Raw genomic sequence first — 21620 nt, 5'->3', positions numbered from 1 at the left:
GCTGAGATGTGCTGGCCAAGGTAAGTTGGTTTAGGATCCTGGAGATCGGGCATTTCAAAAGAGGGTTGCCTGAAGTGAAAATGAGAAACGCTAATATAAAAAACAAACAACAACAACAAGAACCAAAACAAACAAACAACAACAACAAGAAACCAAAAAACAAAAAAACAAAACCCAAAACCAACCTAAATCCTCCCAAATGGGTGGAAGAGAATCTTTAGCCCAGGGGTCAGGAGAACTGTAGGTGTTTGACATATTTCTTTGTTGGGGCCTTGGGTGTGATTATCAACTGTGAGGGTCATCAACGGTAAAGATGTCAGAGAAATTTTGGGTAACAGATGTATAGCACTTCCTTCCCACTACTGGGACCCTCTCTGGAGGCCAGAATTATGTGAGCATCAGTCAGGCAGCACAGCTCACTGACTTTTTTTTTTCTTAATGTTTATTTATTTTTGAGATAGAGAGAGCGTGAGCAGGGGAGGGGCAGAGAGAGAGAGAGAGAGGGAGGCACAGAATCCGAAGCAGGCGCCAGGCTCCGAGCTGTCCGCACAGAGCCCGACGAGGGGTTCGAACTCACGAACCACGAAATCGTGACCTGAAGTTGGAGGCTTAACCCACTGAGCCACCCAGGCGCCCCTGACTGGACTTCGTTAGTGGTCCTGGTCTTTCAAGGTTTACATCAAGTCTTTGGGATTCAGCCTGCAAGGTTTCTTCAGGTCCCAGGGGGAAAGGCTAGTTGCAAAGGGAGCCCCGAGTCTCAACAGTCAGAATCTCTGTGCAGTCAGGTTCTTGGTGATTCTGAGTCAGGCAGGAGGGAGAGAAATTGGATATGTTAGTTTAGAATGTTTAGCCAGATGGGGCACCTGGGTGGCTCAGTCGGGTAAGCATCCGGCCTCGGCTCAGGTCATGATCTCGCGGTTGGTGAACTCGAGCCCCGCATCCGGCTCTATGCTGACAGCTCAGAGCCTGGAGCCTTGCTTCGGATTCTGTGTCTCCCTCTCTCTCTGCTCCTCCCCTGTTCACGCTCTGTCTCTCTCTCCCCAAAATAAATAAAGACATTAAAACAATTAAAAAAAATGTTGTAGCCGGATACTGGAGAAGACGGGAAGAATCGACAATTTAGCAAGAATGGTTAATTTGAGCAAAGTCACAGGATCCATTCCAATTTGCAGGTAGGAACCAACATTGTTTTTTTTCCAGAGGGAGAAGAAGTCAACTAAATCTCTGTCAGACAAGATGGAGTTTGGATTATCTATCAGTTACCTGCAATTTACAAAGAGACGCAAAATGGTTCATTGACAACGAACAGAATGAGGGTCTGACTGCCTGGAAGGGTGTGCTAGAAACAACACAGAGATCTCCACTGAGACAAAATTTGTCTCTGTAATTGAGAATTATTCATTTATCCATTCTATGAACATTTGTTACATCGTTGAGACCATAATGGATTTCCAGTCGAGTAGTTTGAGTTTTTATGTGCTTTTCCCCCTTCGACTGAAAAGGAATTCTTTAGAAGGCGAAAATGTTCGCTATGTATAGGATGACACATCACTGTGAAAACAGAATCTATTTTCAACGCCCCCAAAAATTAGCAAGCAAAGTTTAAACATCAATGGGATACAAATTGGGAAATTTAGAGAGGAAGGAAATGATACCACAAAATGCCAAATATTTATGTGTTGGACTCTCACAAGTGACTTTTCACATATTTATTTTTGCACCCCTCCAGCGAGAACGTAGACGTCAGCACCGAGAAACCCTTTACTGATGTGTATGAATGAGTGTGTTTTGATCCTAATTAGAGACAGAGTTTTGTCTGCCTCAGTGAGAGGAGAGGTTGAAGAAACACACAAGTCATTGGGCCTGCTAATTTGTTGTTGTGATTCAGTGCAGGATGGGAAAACTGTGCCTCTTGGGCCAAACCCAACTTTTGGGGGGGCAGGGGGAAACACACACCTTTTTCTCTACCCTCTTAGGTTCTGTTCTTGGAGGCCTGCGAATTAAATTGACAAAAGGCAGATGAGTATAGATGCGCATAGGTACTCAGTAGCTCACAGAAACGTGTGACTCAGCTGGAGGTTAGAATTTGGAGTTTACATATCATCTCCCTGGGATCTGGGGAGGAGCAGAGATGGGAGGTGTGGTAGCATATGGCAATGCCTATTTGGATGTGGTGTTACCTTCTCCTCTCCTAGAGAAGAGGAGATTAGACTTGCTCCCGGGAAGAGGGTTTATGATAGTTGGGCTCTTTGGGGAGGCTCTGCTTCTATTTATTTATTTGTTTATTAAAAAAATTTTTTTTAATGTTTATTTGTTTTTGAGAGAGAGAGAGAGAGACAGAGAGAGAGAGAGAGAGAGACAGCGCATGCGTGAGTTGGGGAGGGGCAGAGAGAGAGGGAGACAGAATCCAAAGCAGGCTCCAGGCTCTGAGCTATCAGCACAGAGCCCGACGTGGGGCTTGAACCTACGAGCCATGCGACCGTGACCTGAGCCGAAGTCGGGCGCTCAACGGACAGAGCCACCCAGGTGTCCCTGAGAGGCTCTGCTTTTAGCATAGAAGCTAAAACTCCAGTGCCTTCGACTCAAAATAATTCTGATGCCAAAGTGGCATGTTTTGGGGGTGATATGCTGATCTCTTTCATGGCCCACTGCCTGTTTTTATAAATAAAGTTTTATTGGAATACACCCGGGCCTGTTTATTTATACATCACCTATGGCTGCTTCTGCCGTGAGAGTGACAGAGATCTTATGGTCCACAGAGCCTAAAACATTTACTCCCTGGCTCTTTTCAGAAGACATTACTGATCTTTGAGTTAATTATATATAGTGTATAAATATATAGAATCCACATTTTGTCCCCGAAGGTAAAAAATCTCCCACAGATTAAAAACACTGTATTTGTGTGGCCTGGCTATTGTTAATAAACGTCAGTTTGATACATGATTTTTTGTTGTTGTTGAGCTTCTAACTCTGTGCCAGGCCCCGTGCTTGGAGCACACCATTTCCTTCTACCCTTCAGGATCTTTTCGAGCAGGGGGAACCAGAGACAGGAGCCCTTGCAATCTGAGGCAGCCAGTGGAAGTGTTAGAACAGAAAAGAGCCAAACAAGAGAAAAGCAGCCATAGTCAAGGGACAGACTCTGTGAGGATCACCAGGGAGCGATCGTGGAGGAGGAATGATTTAAACGATGCATGGAAGGCGCTGAGAGTCCACAGACAGGTAAGGATGGGAGGAGAGAACATTCCACACAGGGAGAACACCATTCACTCACTCGTGTGTTTAACAACTCTTCATCTGCAGCAGGCGAGGTTTCGGTCTGCACAGAACTTACAAGTGGTAAATGTTTTGAAGCAAAAAATGCTCTGGGTGGAAAATGCCGGGTGTTTTAAGGAACAGTTGCATGGGCTTCTGCGGCTACAGAGGAGGATGCCTGGGGATGCGGTATCGGGAAACCATCTTGTCTGGAAAAAGAGATGTTTCTGAGGATTTAGGCTAGACAGAGAAGTTACTGCTATTCAAAAGACTCGAAGCAGGGAAGGGGAAGTCGAGGTGTGGGTTATAGTAGGTTACTTCCCGGGTCGCCTGGGTGGCTCAGTCGGTTAAGCGTCCGACTCTTGATCTTGGCTCGGGTCACGATCTTGTGCTTCGTGGGTTCGAGCCCCACATCAGGCTCTGCGCTGACAGTGTGGAGCCTGCTTGGGATTCTCTCTGTCTCTGTCTCTCTCTCTCCCCCCCCTCCTCTCTGTTCCTCCCCCACTCACTCTCTGTCTCTCTCCCTCAAAAAAATAAATAAATAAACCTTTACAAAAATAAAATAGATTACGTCGCTGCTTCCCACTACCAAAGGATGATCCAGAACTTTACAGGGCCAAGATGTGAGCTTCCTCTGGATAAGTCCACTAAACGTAGTGTTTAAATGATTCAAACCAGCTATTCCTAGCTCTGGTTTTGAGACTTCCCAGCGTGAAGAAATAATTCTAAGCACTGTCATGATATCTTTAAGAGTTTTGAAACCTATATTTTTCTGTTCTAATTTAAAGCAAAAATATCAGCTATACGATACTTTTTTTAAAAAAAAGTTTATTTATTTTGAGAGAGAGAGAGAGAGAGAGTGTGTGTAAGCAGGGGAGGGGCAGAGAGCAAGGGAGAGAGAGAATCCCAAGCAGGTTCTGTGCTGTCAGGGAAGAGCCTGACTCGGGGCTTGATCCCGAGAACTGTGAGCTCATGACCTGAGCTGAAATCAACAGTTAGACGCTTAACTGACTGAGCCACCCAGGAGCCCCCAGGTATACGACACCTTTTGGAAATGGGATATATTAGCAAATACAAATAACATGGCACTCAGTCTTTAAGACATGGCAAATTAGTGTCGGATTGACTGTAAGTTTTGCTTTTCATACTGAGAGCTTGGCTGTCTCTAGACTAGAGAAAGGCTCCGTGATTTTTCTAATGACGTTTCCGTGAGTTAATCATGCCAATGTCCTTTGAAGGCCCGGGAAAGAGGCTTTGGAAGCCCTGAGAGTGAACAGTCAGTCCCCGACCCGGGGAGGCAGAGTTTTGTCACTTGCTCCTTGTGTCAGCCTCTATACCCCTAGTTTGGGTTTTGGGGCGCCTCGTGGCTCAGTCGTTTAAGCAGCCGACTTCGGCTCAGGTCATGATCTCACAGTTTCTGAGTTCGAGCCCCGCGTCGGGCTCTGTGCTGACAGCTCAGAGCCTGGAGCCCGCTCCGGAGTCTGTGTCTCCCTCTCTCTCTTTGCCCCTCCCCCCCCCTCTCTCTCTCTCAAGAAAGAATAAACATTAAAAAAAATTAAAAAAAAAGTTTGAGTTTTTACTTCCCAGTGGGGTCCTGGTCCCACGTTTCCAAGTATAGCTAGTCATTCTTACTTTAAGCTCAAGTTTCCAGAAGGTGAATTTGAGGTTAGTGTCAGGATGAGATATCTAATGCCTGATGCTTTATGGAAGTTGGTGGTGAATATACATGTCTTCCCTATGGATATTTAAACAGTTTGAATATGGTCATCTCTTTCCATTCTTACTTTCTACCTTGGAAGTTTGGAGCTAGCCTTCTAAGAGTGTTTATATCACCAGGTCACATACAAAAGCCATGCTTTCTACTTTGCACGAGAACATTGGGTTATTATTCAGCATTCTCCAGAGAAATAGAACCAATGGATAGATAGATAGATAGATAGATAGATATAAGAGATTTATTTATTTTTAAATGTTTATTAGACAGAGAGAGAGAGAGAGACAGAGCAGGGGAGGGACAGAGAGAGGGTGGGGACAGAAGATCCAAAGCAGGTTCTGCGCTGACAGCTGTGAGCCTGAGGCGGGGCTCGAACCCACGATCTGTGAGATCATGACCTGAGTTGAAGTTGGCCACACAACCGACTGAGCCACCCAGGCGCCCGTAAAAGAGACTTATTCTAGAAACTGGCTCACATGGTTACAGAAGCTGAGAAGTCCCATCATCTGCCATCTGCCAGCTGGAGAACCAGGAAATCTGGTGGTATAATTCTGTCTGAGTCCAAAGATCTAAGAAGTAGGAGCAATGGACGTCCAAGGGCAGGAGAAGATAGAAAGAGAGTGAACTTGGCCCTCGTCCCCCTTTTTATTCTCTTCAGGCCCCCTCGGTGGATGGATGATGCCCTCGTGCTGGGGGGGAGGGGGCGGTGATCAAATGTTAACCTCTTCTAGAAACACTCACAAGCCACGCTTTGCCAACCATCTGGGCCTCCCTTAGCCCACTCAGGTTGACTTCTCGCATGAACCATCACAACTGACTGACCACCTGAAGGACTTCGCACTTTCAGTTGTGTGTTTCGTGAGGGGGGATTCCCTTGAACTAAGTGGTGAAGAGTTCACCAGCACAAGCAAAGTGGAGGTAAAATACATAAGAAAAGGTACCTGTTTTGTTAGTTTTTTTTTTATTTTTTAAATGTTTATTTCGAGAAAGAGAGAGAGAGAGAGAGAGAGAGAGAGAGTGTGTGTGTGTGTGTGTATGAGTGGGGGGAGGGGCAGAGAGAGAGAGGGAGACACAGAATCCGAAGCGGGCTCCAGGCCCTGAGCTGTCCGCACAGAGCCTGACGCGGGGCTTGAACTCGCAAACCACGAAATCATGACCTGAGCCAAAGTCGGCCACTCAACCGACTGAGCCGCCCAGGCGCCCCCAAATGCACTGCCTTCTAGTTTCTTGGGTGCTTTTGGCCTGCTTTCCATGGGATTTGGGAATGTGTGAGCAAAGATGCCGGGACGATTTGCTATGGGCAGGAATGTGTACTTTTGGCAGTGTGGGAGGGCAGATGAAGGGCTGTGGTCCCGAAACTCCTCCCGTTAGAAGCCAGAGAACGCTGGTCCAAGCCAGAAAATCAAAAGAAGAAGAAGAAAAAAAGAGCCTGTCGAATGCTGGAATTAAGTCTTCAATTAAAATTGGTCATCTTGGGGCGCCTGGGTGGCTCAGTTAAGCATCCGACTCTTGATCTCGGTTCATGTCATGATCACAAGGTTCGTGAAATCGAGCCCTGCATCGGCCTCCATGCTGACAGCGCAGAGCCTGCTTGGGCACTCTCCTTCCCTCTCCCTCTGGCCCTCCTCCTCCACTCGTGTGTGCGTGCACTCTCTCTCTCTCCCTCTCTCAACAGGAGTAAACTTCAAAACATTTTAGAAAGTAAACTAAATAAAAAAAAATAGTAACATCGATCATCCTTCCACCACTGAAGACATCATTGACATGAGCACTTGAGCGTCAAAGCAACGTCGCTGCCCGTGTATTTTCCGCGTCACGTAACCGGGGGACTGGTAACTTCTGCCATTCTGGGGCGCGTTGGCCTGTTGGAGTAAAAGATGAGAAGAGGTGTGTCCAGAGCAAGACCTAGCAGGGTTTTCGTGTCTCGTGACCACTTTGAATTCAAAGCACAGTGTGTCTGAGGATGATTGTAAACTTTCCTCCCCGCCCATCTCTTATTTCTGCACTATTTTGAACTTGCCCTTCATTAGGAGTTCTCGGCACAATTAGGGACAGAGAGTGATTCTGTTCATTGTCACTTGTATTAATTAAGGCGTGTTCAGCTTTTATAGAGTTCTCATACCTGAATTTTAAGACCAGCATTAGTGGGTCTATTGTAGCAATTGTATGTGTTAATTTTCTCTTCCAGTTTGATTTTGTTTGCATTTTTTTTTCTCTCCCTTATGAGTATTCTTTGAGGGTGACATCTCTACCAAAAGCTCTTTTTCTTCCCGGGTACCTTTGTGTGAATTAATTAAACCTGTGTTTAACTCAACAAAACACTCCAGCCCCTTTGTTTAGCCGTTGGAAAATAGCTATTCTCTTTCTCGGCGAGAGAGAATTCTTTTCTCATCTTTTTGATTTAATATCAAACTTTCTGATTAATTTCTTTGTTATTATGTGAGGGGCTCATTAATGACCCACAAAAGGTTATTCATGGGAGGGAAAAAAACCTGACTTCATTAAAGATGCCTTAATTGGAGGAAAACGTGATATCTCCCCCACATACTTGGACATACTTGTTTACGTTCCCTGAGACCTAGTTTTCTTCTTTCGTTTTTATTTTTTTTAAAGTTTATTTATTTATTTTGAGAGAGAGACAGAGAGAGTGAGTGGGGGAGGGGAAGAGAGAGAGAGAGAGAGACGGGGAGAGAGAGAATCCCAAGCAGGCTCCGCACTGTCAGCACAGAGCCCGATGTGGGGCTTGAACTCACAAACGGCGAGATCATGACCTGAGATGATGTCAAGAGTTGGATGCTTGACCAACGGAGCCACCCAGGCGCCCCCACTTCTTTTGTTCTTAAAATTGAGGTCGGGGCGCCTGGGTGGCTCTGTCGGTTAAGCGTCCGACTTTGGCTCAGGTCACCATCTCACGGTTCGTGAATTCGAGCCCTGCGTTGGGCTCCGGGCCTGGAGACCGCTTCGGATCCCATGTCTCCCTCTCTCTCTGCCCCTCCCCCGCTCCTGCTCTGTCTCTCTCTGTCTCTCAAAAATAAATACATGTTAAAAAAAAATAAAAAAAAATTTGAGTTCTTCTAGTCTGTAAATGGCCATCTCGTCTCATGCATACGTAACACACGGATTACTGGGCTAATGAAAGAAAGAGAGTAGACTGGTCGGTTTTTCAAAGTTGAGTCAGGGTGTCTAACACTGAGGGGGAGATAAAGGCCGGTATGGGATCAGTCTGCTGCTCAGAGCCAGGCATGAAGGAACGGGTCCCCTGAGTTCCCAGCAGCGAGCTGACTCTTCCTGCCATGTTGCAGATTTCCGCAGGACAAAAGACTTCAGTTAAGAACACTGTGTGGAAGGGTGGTTCTGGGAACCGGGACAGGCTCCTCTTCTACTCACTGACTGTCCTCACAGAAACAATCTTTCCAATGGTTAATGGAGTACACAAGTCCGTCTCTGTAGAAGACATCATGAGGCAGTGTCTCAAAAGAAACGTTCCCCAAAATGGAAAAGGCTGATGCTTGTCATAAAAGGGAACCGTGCTAAGTAAGATCAACTGCACGTATTTTTGGAGATACTTGACTGAAATCTTGGCACTTGGATCGCCGAATAGAAATGGAGAGGAGTCATGGGCAGTGTTGCTGATTGAGGTCAACTACGTTTTTAAAGATGAGGTCTCTTTAGCTTCTCTGACTAATACTGCTCCCGATAAGAAGCTCATATTTCATATTTAGGGGAAATGAACGCTTTTCCACTTCCTCAACACAAAGCTGTCTTCTGTTTGTTTATCAACCGAGTGGCAGATTATTATATGGCAAACGTATTAGTATCTTTCTCAGTTCACGCAATCAATCAATAATACTTTCTGAGTGCCAAGCATTGACCAGGCACAGGCCTGGGCACATTACAGAATACAGTCCCGAGTGTTTCCTGTCTCCTGCCCCTTGAACATACCTTGTTCTTTTCTATGTTGATTCTTCAGTTACTTCTGTCCTGTCCACTCTGATGCCCTCTTCTCTACCACTCTAAATCCTACTCATTCCCCTTAGACCTAGGTCAAGTGTCTTCTTGGCAAATCCTTTCCAAAGGACTTCAGGGCGCAGGGACTTCTCCCTTGTCTAAATTCTCATCCAGTTCATAAATTACTGGCAATGTTTCTTCTACCTTGGTATATGTGTTCTGATTCATTTGCCTCAATAGATAGGAAAACCCTTGGGCAAGATGAGCATGAAGTGAGGGAAAGGGACAACGTTTCGGCTTATGTGTTCCTCACAGTGACTGGCTTGCGGTGCATTGTCCCCGGGAAGTGATTTAAGAATTCCGAGAAGACAGTGATGCCTGGGCTAAGGTCAAGGAAAGGTTCAGGGAGGTGAGATTTGGTTTGTACTTAGAAGGGTAGGTAAGGGGTGCCTGGGTGTGTCAGTCCATTGAGCGTCCAACTCTTGATTTGGCCCCAGGTCGTGATCCCGGGGTCTTGGGATGGAGCCCCATGTAGCCTGCTTGGGATTCTCTCTCTCTCCCTCTGCCCCTCTCCCCCACTCCCACGTGCTTTCCCTCTCTAAAAAAAAAAGGAGAAGGGTAGGTAAGATTTAGGTAAGGAGAGGAGGTGGAGGTTGTGTTTCAAAGGAGCGTGTGGACAAGTGTGGGTGAAATTGGGGACTCAGCATCAGACAGAAATGTATACTCTCGAAACAATTAAAGCCTGCCAAGAAGATGGGTGAATTATGAAGGATCCTGGGGTAGTGGCCTCCTGAGGCACACAGTAGAGTATTTAAGCCCAGGAGGTGGGGGAGAACAAGGGATGGCCAGCCCACGTGTCTCATTGGCTGCTTTTCTATTACACTTAACGTTCATGGTATATGCTTTTTTCTACCTCTTTTTTTTCCACCATGTTGAAGAATTTTTGTGTGTGTGTTATGTAGACCATTAAGTAAGAGAGTCCAAGGTTTCCTATTTCTTCATGGGAAAGGCTAAGAATGACCCTCTTTTTTTTAATGTTTATTTTGTATTTTTGAGGGAGAGAGAGACAGAGAGTGAGCAGGGGAGGGGCAGAGAGAGAAGGAGACACAGACTCTGAAACAGGCTCCGGGCTCTCAGCTGTCAGCACAGAGCCTGACGTGGGGATCATGACCTGGGCTGAAGTTGGATGCTTAATTGACTGAGCCACCCAGGAACCACTAGGAATGGCCCTCTTGTAAAGATTTAAAAGTCCTTTGACTGACATATCCTAGAAGAGGGGCCAAAACTCAGGGGCACACAAACATAGAAACAATCCTTGACAGGAAACAAGCTTTCCCAGCCATTCCTGCTGGGAAAATAAGGGTTTTCACGATGGCAAAGGAGAGCATGAAGTTTTACTTTCCTCTTGCCCTGAGCACCATGATGCAGAATGTGGCCTGTTCGGAATAGCGACGTTGACCATCAGGCAATATAGGATTAGGGGAAGGTCTGGGATTTGAGAAATTAAGGAGTTATGAATCAGTCATTTTCCACTCACTGAATTAAGGAAACTGCCATAGAGATTTGGCAGCATGAATGGAGCTATGGATTTCTTCATCCTGGAAAAGCCCGAAAGTAAATAATTATTGGCTTCATCCATGTAGAGTACAATGGTATTCAATTGGACACCGCCAATGAAGATGTTTATGATGTTTGAGAGTGAAAGGTTAAATACTTGGGGCGCCTGGGTCGCTCGGTCGGTTAAGCGTCCAACTCTTGGTTCCAGCTCAGGTTATGATCTCACGGTTCACGGGTTCAAGCCCCGCATCGGGCTCCACGCTGACAGTGAGGAACCTGCTTGGGATTCTCTCTTTCCTCCCCCCGCTGCCCCTCCCCTGCTTGCTTGCTCTCTGTCTCTGTCTCAAAATTAAATGAATAAACTTAAAAAATAAAATAAAGAGTTAAATACTTAAGGCGACAAAAAGATATTAAATATTTTCAACGGCTTGTCATTAGGGATGTGCAAATTACAAACACAGATTATGTCATCCTCAAAGATTTTTCCTTACTTAACACTTTGTTAAGATAGCTCAATTACATGAAAATAAAGCTCTGTCCTTCATGTGTTTGTTTATTCATTCATCCAACAAATATTTATGGAGCGCTCACTAGCAGTGGGGATATAGTGGTGAATAAGAAAAAGAATGTATTCTTACGAAGATTACTTCTAATAAAGATCGCCACCAAGCAAAAGAGAACACCAAGAAATACGTTTTATTGTCTTATAAAAAAAGAATAGAACAAATTGAGGGGATAGAATGTTACAAAACAAGAGGACAAAGATAATTTTTCATAGTGGTGAGAGACGACCTCTTTGAGGAAGGGTTACATTTGAGATGAAAAACATACAATTATAAAAGTTCTAGTGAATAGTTCATAATTATGTTGGAGGAGACACATAACTTACAATATTGAGTCTCAACATCTCGTAATTTGGTATATCTGTTCGTTCAATCAGATTTTCTTTGATGAAGTTTCATACTTCGTTTAATATAGGTCTTACCCGTTTCTTGTTAAAATTATCCTCAGGTTTTCAAACAGGTTTGTTTCCATTGTAAATGGAATATTTGGTCATTACGGTTTCTATCTGATTATAGTTGGCATAGAAAAGCTATTAATTTTTTGATATTCATCTCGTATCTTGTATATCTTGTATAAGACACTCAACTTATTAAGTCTGCCTTGGGGGAAACAATCATATCACTTTTTTTTTTTTTTTGCATCGACGATATTCTCTAGAACAAAATAGAATGATAATAGTCTTTATAATCATCTTTTAAAACATTCTGACATTAACAAGAATCCTTGTAACATTTATTTCACCAATAAGCGGGATGCTTGCTGTTGCTTTCTTGTATAATTTTTTTTTTTTAAGTTCAGGAAGTTTCTTTTTATTATTTGTTTGCTACGAGGTTAGCAGGAATGAATGTTGGATTTTATTACATGCTTTTTGGTGACTTTTAATGCTAAGGTATTTTTTTTTCTCATTTAATCTATTTCTGTGAAGCATTAGATTAACTTTTTTTCTGAAAAAATTTTTTAATGTTTTTATTTTTGAGAGACATACAGAGTGTTCCTGGGGGAGGGGCAGAGAGAAGGAGACACAGAATCCAAGGCAGGCTCCAGGCTCCGAGCTGTCAGCACAGAGCCCGACGTGGGGCTCAAACCCACGACCGTGAGATCATGACCTGAGCCGAAGTTGGACGCTTAACCGACTGAGCCACCCAGGTGCCCCGGTTGTTTTCTAGATTTAGAGTGGGACCTCTGAGTAATTATCCTTGAAGTTTTGATAGAACTTTCCCTTAAATCACCTTTGTGTGGTGTCTTTATTTTGGAGAGTGTATCCCTTTGAATAACATGAAGTTTTCCTATGTTCATTAGATAACTCTGGTGTTGTGCCTAATCTTCAGTCAATATTTGTGATTGGAATGGGAGACGATATTTGTAAGCATACATAACAGAAAAAAGATTAGTAGCCAGAATACATAAAGAATGATTCCAGGGGCATCTGCCAAGCATCTGACTCTTGATTTCGGCTCAGGTCATGATCTCACAGTTCATGAGATCGATCCCTGCATTGGGCTCTGTGCCAACAGCACGGAGCCTGCTTGGGATTCTCTCTCTTTCTCTCTCTCACTCATGTGTGCACATGCTTTCTGTTTCTCTCTCTCTTGAAAATAAACATTTTTGGGGCGCCTGGGTGGTGCAGTCGGTTAAGCGTCCGACTTCAGCCAGGTCACGATCTCGCGGTCCGTGAGTTCGAGCCCCGCGTCGGGCTCTGGGCTGATGGCTCAGAGCCTGGAGCCTGTTTCCGATTCTGTGTCTCCGTCTCTCTCTGCCCCTCCCCCGTTCATGCTCTGTCTCTCTCTGTCCGAAAAATAAACGTTGAAAAAAAAAATTTTAAAAAGAAAATAAACATTTTTTTTTAAAAAAAGAATGCTTCCAGTGGTTATTTTCTTTAATCTGATTTTATTAGTTGGTAACAACGCTTTTTGTCTTTATTTAAATATTAATGAGAGGCTGGAATTAATTTTACCAAATTCACAAGTATGATTTTTTCCTCCGGCGGGGGGGTGGGGGGGGCGAGGGGGAAGGGGGAGTGGGTGGGGATGTGCATCCTACTGGTTTTGACATGATGGTTTCTTTGGTCTTTGTTCATAAGTATTTCATAATTTCAGTTCTTATTTCCTTTTTAACTTGAGTCATTTAGTGGTTTTTTAAAGCTATCTATAGTTTCTTAGTGCATAGCTCCTTTTGGATGGTTCTTTGGTTGTTAATGTCTAATTTTATTTCATGTTGTGAAAGAATAAGCCTATATGACATTGATCTTTTGAATTTATGAGATTTTCTTTGAGTCCTAATATGTGGTCTGTTTTAGGAGTTGCCTCACTAGTTGAAAAGAGTAAGCAGCCGCTCTTTGTTGGATTCTGTGTTCTACTTAGGTTTGTTAAGCCAAACATGTTAATTGCGTTCAGCTCCTCCATATTGAAATGTACCTTAAGGCACTCAGTCTGTCAAAATATGAGCGAGCATGTAAATTACCCACAAGGATTCACTCACTCGTTCAACAAATATTTATCAAGGACGTGCCACGGTGCCAGGCCCTGTTTTAGGTGCGGAGGATATAGCCGTGAATGAAACCAAGACTGTGCTTTCATGGGACTTATATTCTGGTTGGAGGAGGGACAATAAATAAGTAGATAAAAATATCCATGACGTTTCAGGTGGGAAGAAGTGGGAAGAAGGCAAAGAGAGCAGATAAAGAGATAGAGAATGAAAAGGATTATGGAAGTGGGGGATGGGCGTTCTTCTAGAGTGTTAAGAACGGCTGCCTCTGATAAGGTAACAGTGGAGCAGAATGGACGGAGGGATGGGGAATCCAGTGTATCAATGGGGCGCCTGGGTGGCTCAGTGGGTTAAGCGTCCAGCTTCAGCTCAGGTCCTGATCTCGTGGTTCGTGGGTTCGAGCCCTGCATCTGAAAGTGCAGAGCCTGCTTGGGATCCTCTCTCTCTCTCCTTCTCTCTCTCTCTCTCTCTCTCTCTCTGCCCCTCCCCCACTTGCACACATATGTGTGTATACGTGTGCACATGTGTTCTCTCTCTCTCAACAATAAATAAATAAGCTTCAAAAAAAAAGAGAAAAGAATCCATGTAAGTGCTTACCTCACCTGTGCAGAACCTTGAACCTGTTCTCAGTGGTCCTGCACTTGAGCAGAGACTTGAAGGAAGGGGAGTGGCAGGCAAGGCATGTGGTTCTCTGGAGGAAGGATGTTCTCAGCAGAAGAAAGAGTGTGCAAAGGCTGAGGGGAGAGTGTGCTTGTGAGAGAGCCAAGGAAGCCAAAGGAAGTGTAGGTACCGTGGTCAGGGAGTGGTAGTCCAAGGGCTTGAAGGTCAAAGTAAAGTCATAGTAAAGCTTTGGACCTGTGCTTTTATCACTTGTTTTCCTATAATAGTCGGTTTTTACTTTGTGTAGTTCAGTCCTTTAAAATTATTGTGTTTTGATCTGTGCCTCCAGATTCAAAACTGACACAGCTTCTCTGTAGACCATTCTTTTATCTGGACAATCTATGTTTAAAACAGATTTCCAGTAGAATGGACATACGCTCTTATATTAACGTTTTTTTGACTCGAATTTAATTGTGTCTGCTGTTCCTATTATTGACAATTTCCTAGAAATGCCATGGCATGTCTTGGGCAATTCATTTATTTTCAGTATCCTTTTTGCCATTTGCCTTTCAAAATAGCAAAAAGCCCAGTGTCCCTTGCCCATCTACATAATGTAATACCGCCAGAATCTGGTATCTGATTGCCTTTCTGGACCCATCACCAGTAACTCCTACCTTGGCTCAATTTTGCCTGTGTCTCAGCGTATTTGCACTGGCTAGCGCCTTTGGGACACTCTTCCTCCAGAGATCCATTTGGCTTTACCATTTCTCCTTTAGGTCTTTCCTTATACATCCCCTTTCGCTGTGGCCTTTTGTGACCACCAGTTTTATAACTGAACTCTCAAGGCTCTCCATACCAGGGCTGAGAGGCTGGTGGAGTTGGCCGAGCGTCTGACCCTTGATTTCGGCTCAGGTCATGATCTCACGGTTCGTGGGTTCGAGCCCCACACCGCACTCTTCGCACTGACTGCCGGGAGCCTACTTGGGATTCTCCTTCTCTCCCTCCCTCTCTGCTCCTCCCCTACTCATGCTTTCTCTGTGTCTCTCTCAAAAGAAATAAACTGAAAAAAAAATGTACAGGGGTACCTGGGTGGCTCAGATGGTTTAGCGCCGACTTCGGCTCAGGTCGTGATCTCACGGTTCGTGGGTTCGAGCCCCTCGTCGGACTCTGGGCGGACAGCTCGGAGCCTGGAGCCTGCTTCGGATTCTCGGTCTCCCTCTCTCTCTGCCCCTCCCCCGCTCATGCTCTGTCTCTGTCTCTGTCTCTCTCTGTCAAAAATAAACACTAAAAAAAAGACGAAAGATTCATTAAAAATTGGGTGCTTGCATACACACTCAATTGTAAATTGAGCCTCTGGAGACTTGAAACAGGCCTTTGGGTTTTCATATCTAGAGATCTTTAGGAGCTAAAAGTTGTTTTCAAAAAAATTTTTTTTTAATGTTCATTTATCTTTGAGACTTAACCGACGGAGCCACCCAGGCTCCCCTAAGGGTTGGTCTTTTAAGTTTGATATTAAAGACTTGCTTTACATGACCATCTTTCCCAGACATGAGCAAGAAATCAGTATTGGTCATATATTCTATAACCTACTCCGATACAGCTACAAAATTTATGTTCCTATTTCGATTGAAAAGCCACTTGCAAGACACTTGGGCCGAAAGCATTAATGCTGCGGGACTGCTCTGTAGCGTTGGGCAGGGTGTGCATAGCCGAGGATACGCAGCACGCACGAACTTCGGGCGGAGAGCCTCTTAGGGGACGAAACGATGAATGAGGCTCCTGAACTCACATCTCCGTCGTAGGAGGAAGAAGCGGAAGAAGGCCGCAGAGGACTGCCCTCACTTCTTGGGGCTTCAAAGGGAGTCACGGCCGATTGAGGCTCCCTGGGAGAAGATACACGGGCAATATCGTAATGGAGACGGAGTTGATGGGGGGAAAGGAATAGAAAAAGGTGTAGGGAGGGCAGCATGAGCTGACATAGGTGGGAGAAAAGCCTGAACAGGCTGATTGATGGGCAACTGGTCCCTTTAAGGCGAAGGGTGGATATAACGGATCAAGTCTGTATGATCACACACATTGTCCACTGCCAAGCCCTAAAGGATGCTGTCTACATGGTGTTCTACGCGGACGATGCCCCTAGGGTTGTGCAGTGCACAACCTACACCACCATACACAAAGGCTGTGGCGCACAGGCTCTATTCAGCTCGCGATGTTTAGCTCCTGCGCCAACGGCTCGCGTGGAAACGTTTTCAGTGACTCGGTTGCCAATATTGAAGGTATCACATAATAATCTGGATCTCAGCATATGCCTGTACACGGGTAGTTTTCTCCACCTCTAGGCTCAGCCATTTCTGCAAGGAGCCCGGGTTCTTTTTATTAGAGAAGAGCATTGGGAAACTGAGATCTGGGCGCTGGGTGTGCTCATTTGTCCGGAGGAGTCATTGCCTCTAGACCCTCTCAGCAGACAGAGCAAGGAAATCTAAGTGTGTGTACTAACTCTTGTACGCACAAAGAGCTCTCATCCTGTATCTATCCATCTGTAAATGTATATGTATATACATTCAGACCGATATTTCTGATTCTACTCCAGCACCGCAGGGTTCATTCTAGCCTACCCTACTTGCTTATTTGTAGGTTCTTTTTCTGAAAGGGAGATATCTGGGTCCTATTAACCCCAATTTGTTTACAGCACTCCCCCTTATCTGTGGTTTTGCTAACTGTGGTTTCAGTTACCCATGCATGGTCTGGAAGCAGATGATCGTCTTTTTTTAATGTTTCTTTATTTATTTGTGTGTGTGTGTGTGTGAGAGAGAGAGAGAAAGAGAGAGGACAAGTGGGGGAGGGGCGGAGAGAGAGGGAGACACAGAATCCGAAGCAGGCTCCAGGCTCCGAGCTGTCCGCACAGAGCCCGACGCGGGGCTCGAACCCACGAACCATGAGATCCTGACCTGAGCCGAAGTTGGAGGCTCAACCGACTGAGCCACCCGGGCGTCCCAGATGATCCTCCTTCTGATATATCATCATACGGTCCGGTAGGAGCCTACCCCTACATCACAATCCCTGCGTCGTTCACCTCACTTTATCTCGTCACACAGGCATTTTATCATCTCACGTCATCACAACAACTTTTATCACAGTATATTGTCATAATTGTCCTAGTTTATTATTAGCCATCATTGTTAATCTACTGTGCCTAATTTAGAAATTAAACATCGTCACGGTGCACGTATAGGACAAACACTGGGGGTGTTACAACAAATCCCCTTGTCCTCATCTGTTCAAACTACATGAAAAGTAGCTTGAGAATTGCTGACCTCCTGTGAGAAATTTATCGAGTAGAATACAGTGCTCATGTGTCGTCCGTTTTGTATTTAGCCTTAGATTATCCAGGCGAAACTCTGTTTTCACAAGCTAATTGGAAACGCTCCAATAAATACATAAATGGGGAGAAGAGACAAGTCTTGCTTACAAAGGAATTTCAAATAATGTAGGTGGGTGCTTCCTCCTGCAGGAAAGTGGAACTTAATGCCCGTTCTCCCAAGCCACGCGAGACTTAGTGACTTCTGTCCAGATGAGAGTAGAGAAAAGGAAAGAGAAACTTTACAGTGACATGACGTGGTAACGTCATCGTTAACCACAGGATGAAGGTTAACGCTATCAGAAATTGGGGATGTTGATAGCATATGCCCCCTGGTACGATAGGCACTTCATCTCTGTGCTATTCCCCCCAAAACTCATAAGACCAGTATCATCCGAAGAAAAACATCCGACAAACCCCGATTGAGGGCCATTCTACAAGACCCAAGGCCAGTACTCCTCAAGAGTGTCAAGGTCACGGAGAACAAGGAAAGACTGAGAAACTGTTAAGGACTCGAAGAAGCTGATTGGGAGACAGAACAAGAAAATGCAGTGTGATACCCTGGATTGGACCCCAGAACAGAAGACAGGATGTTAATGGAAAAACTGGCAATATTCAAACAGAGCCCGCAGTTCACTCAGTGGCAACTGTACTAATGTTCCTTTCTTGGTTGACAGGTGCACCACAGAAATGAATTTTTTTTAATGTTTTATTTTTAGTTTTATTTTTTGAGACAGAGAGAGGAAGAGCGTGAGCAGGGGAGGGGCAGAGAGAGAGGGAGACACAGAATCCGAAGCAGGCTCCAGGCTCTGAGCTGTCAGCCCAGAGCCCGACGCGGGGCTCGAACTCACGGCGAGATCGTGACCTGAGCAGAAGTCAGACGCTTAACTGACTGAGCCACCCAGGCGCCCCTAATGTTCCTTTCTCGTTGAAAGATGCACCAGAGAAATGAAAGATGTGAACAACGAGGAAAACTGTTGAGAGGTATACAGGAGCTTTCTGTACTGTCTTTGTAACTATTCTATAAATCTAAAATTATCCCAAAGTAAGTTGATTTTATTTATTTATTTATTTATTTATTTAGAGAACGAGAGTGGGCAAGCAGGGGAGGGGCAGAGACAGAGGGAGAGAATCCCCAAGCAGTCTCCATGCTGTCAGTGCAGAGCCCGGTGCGGGGCTCAATCCCACAAACCGTGAGATCGTGATCTGAGCAGAAATCAAGAGTCAGACACCCAGGCGCCTCCAAAATAAGTTTGCTTTTCAAAAAGGTTACCTAAGGGGCACCAGCGTGGCTCAGCTGGTTAAGCGGCCGACTTCGGCTCAGGTCATGATCTCGCAGTCCGTGAGTTCGAGCCCCGCGTCGAGCTCTGTGCTGACAGCTCGGAGCCTGGAGCCTGCTTCCGATTCTGTGCCTCCCTCTCTCTCTGCCCCACCCTCACTTGTGCTCTGTCTCTGTCTCTCTCTCTCTCTCTCTCAAAAATAAATAATAAAATAAACATTAAAAAAATCAAAATGCATTTATGATTCATCCATGTTGTTGCATGAATCAAGTGTGTTCCTTTTATTGCCAGATAGAATTCCATCGTGTAGATGTAACGCAGTTTACAATCTGTAATCCCAGATTGTATTTGTGTCGTTTACGTATTTGGTTTCCTGCCCCATTTTGGTTGAGGGGAGGTATGGGATGAATCTACAAAGCCTCTTGTCTATTCTTTCCTCTTTCATAAACTGCTGATACCAGGGTTGTTTAGAATTCAATTAAGTTGTAAATTTGTTTTCCACCTCATGTCATCGCATCATTCATTTATTTTAGGGTTGCCAGGGCACAGACACATGGGGCAAGTTTTTCAAAGGTGACGATCAGGTTTCAAGTACAAGATGAGACACCGACGCTTTCTTGCAGAATCCCAGCGAAACATCCGAAGAGACATTTAAAAACGTATTGACCCATAAAAGCTCTGGTCCACCAGTGGACCAGAAATTTTAAGGCATTTTTGGAAGCTGGAAAGTGGAAAGATTTCTCGGATGGGAAAACCGAAGGGGGGCGGCTGCCTAGACGGTACCCTCCCCTTCCCCAGAGACCCGAAGACACGCCAAGCTCTGAGCCCCACAAGCCCAGAGAGGGAGTGGGCTCATTACTACAGTTAAGGGCGCATTCTAGGAAGGCATAATGTGCATTGAGGGCAGCACCTTCCTGCATACAAAACGATGCCCCTTGCGGGCAGGTGAATTACAGATGGCACAACGTCCTCATGGATTTATTCACACCAGGGCACGGAGTTTTGAAAAGGGACTGTGACTGAATTTCAGCCCTACTCACTGCCCGCAGTGGGATGCCTCTGTTTGGAGCAAAACCTCCACAATCTTAGCTGGGTTGTGGGTTTTTTTTTTTTTTTCTGTTTTATTGCATCTGTCAGATAGATACACAGGAGTTCCCCTGCCCTTCCTAGGGAAGGTGGTTCTCCCGTGCTGTGTGATTTTATTTCTTGTATTTCTTCTTTTCCCTTTTTTAAAAAAAGTTTATTTATTTATTTATCTATTTATTTTGAGAGAGAAAGAGAGGACTACTACTCACTTCTGATTGTCTCTTCAGTAAAGTGGCCCCGTTCCTCCTAGGTCCTACCTCTTAAACAAACCCCGGAAATAACACACAAACAAGCATTAGGGAGAGTCTGAAATGTGCAGAAAGGAGAGAGGAAGAGGAGGGGGGCTGCTTAGGGACCTCCGCATTGAAGAACAACATGGGAGTGAGTTTCCTTAGCTCTCTCATTGCCCCACCCCCCACCCCATACCCTGGCCAAGAGGCTGCAGAACCCTTGGGGGTGGGGGAACAGCCAACAGGTGCAGACAGAAAAAAAAAGCTCCAAGAAAAGCCGGTTTCCCCCAGCCAAGGGAACGGGGAAAAGGTCGCCTTACAGAACAGGAAATCTTTTTGGTAATACCCACCCTGCACCAGGCAATCACATCTGACTGCTGATCTTCTACCTAATTCCAACCCCCGGGCCCAATGGAAGCAGGCAGTGGCGTTCCAATGTCCCTGCTTGGTGGTGTCGCAGGGGGCGGGGGGCGGGGGGGGGGTGGGGAAGGTGAGCAGATCACATTATGTGGGACATGTTAGGTATCGGTAAGGACTTGCATGTTTACTCTGAGAACCCAGCGGAGGGTTTCGAGCAGGGAATGGCATGATCTGCCCGAGATTTAACAGGATATGGCCGGCGCGTTGAAAACAGACAGAGGCCAGCTGTATTTTCTTTGTGGAACCGCGAGACACCTCAACAGGGTCGCCAGGCCACATTTTCTCATGTTACCTTTGTGGCCAAGACAGCCGAGACTCAGGTAACTGGCACGTTCAAGGTCACGCAGCCGGCGTGGCCCACAGCCACATCTGCCCCCACCCCCTGCCCGCCCCCGGCCTTCAACCTTCCGTGAAAGGAGTCGCTGAAGTTACAGAACTTCCAGGAGACTTTTTTAAAGAATCCCTGCTAGGGGCGCCTGGGTGGCGCAGTCGGTTAAGCGTCCGACTTCAGCCAGGTCACGATCTCGCAGTCCGTGAGTTCGAGCCCCGCGTCAGGCTCTGGGCTGATGGCTCGGAGCCTGGAGCCTGTTTCCGATTCTGTGTCTCCCTCTCTCTCTGCCCCTCCCCCATTCATGCTCTGTCTCTCTCTGTCCCAAAAATAAATAAACGTTGAAAAAAAAAAAAAATTAAAGAATCCCTGCTAAAATGCAAAGTGTTTGTGAAAATTGCATTGGTCGGGGGTCATGGGGGAGAGCAGAAAAAGAAAGGAGCGGGGGAGAAGGATGCTAAATATAGGCTTGCATTGTCCCCCTTCCACCATTAGATGGCAATTCTCTGTTTGTTACAGAGGAAATAGTGCCACAGTTTCCCGGGCGGCGGACAGAAACGATGCAATTAAGGACCGGAACTAATGCCTGAGTGGGTCAAGGTTTTGAAAAAAAGCAAACTCCAATGGACCGAGTACATGTGTGGGGCGGTGGGAGAGGAGGATCGGGGCTCTGAGAACAGGAGTAGAATGAACACCAAAAAATTGGCAGTCACAGCTGACAGCACAAATTAGAACATTGATTTTCAAACAGCAGGTTGTAAAAGAGAGTAGTTCCTAAAATCAATTCAGTGAGGGGGCA

The 21620-nt window shown here is 45.5% G+C and overlaps 1 protein-coding gene across 1 annotated transcript in view; it reads right to left on the bottom strand.

The window, feature by feature from the left end:
* LOC125156954 (uncharacterized) overlaps window positions 1-21620 on the bottom strand; it is a 92859-nt gene that overhangs the window by 41157 nt on the left and 30082 nt on the right. The window lies entirely within an intron of this gene.

This window comes from Prionailurus viverrinus, chromosome X (assembly GCF_022837055.1).
Source record: "Prionailurus viverrinus isolate Anna chromosome X, UM_Priviv_1.0, whole genome shotgun sequence".
Taxonomy (NCBI): domain Eukaryota; kingdom Metazoa; phylum Chordata; class Mammalia; order Carnivora; family Felidae; genus Prionailurus; species Prionailurus viverrinus.
Note: the sequence above shows the minus strand (reverse complement) of the source record. Positions and strands in the feature narration are given on the sequence as shown.